The sequence below is a fragment of the Salvelinus sp. IW2-2015 genome, unplaced genomic scaffold (genome assembly GCF_002910315.2).
Source record: "Salvelinus sp. IW2-2015 unplaced genomic scaffold, ASM291031v2 Un_scaffold1307, whole genome shotgun sequence".
Classification (NCBI taxonomy): domain Eukaryota; kingdom Metazoa; phylum Chordata; class Actinopteri; order Salmoniformes; family Salmonidae; genus Salvelinus; species Salvelinus sp. IW2-2015.
The window spans coordinates 38,255-38,559 of NW_019942831.1; positions in this window are offsets into that span (position 1 = coordinate 38,255).

The following is a 305-nucleotide window of genomic DNA, read 5'->3' on the forward strand; positions in this document are numbered from 1 at the left end:
TGTGTGTGTGTGTGTGTGTGTGTGTGTGTGTGTGTCTGCCTGATTACTGTACAGACAGGCAAATAGCCATTACTGCCATGCTGTTTACTGTATACTGTAGCTATTGTATATGTGTGTGTGCCTTTTGCTCTGATGATATTTCACATGAAGGCTGTGGAATATCTGTTGGTGATGTGTGTGTGAGTGCAGGGCTCGACATTAACGCTGGTCTTCTTGTCCGGGACAAGTAAACCAAAATTGGCGGACAAGAAGAATATAGGTTTGAGTTGTCCGAATGGACATGTAAAAAAAAAAATCAATCCCAC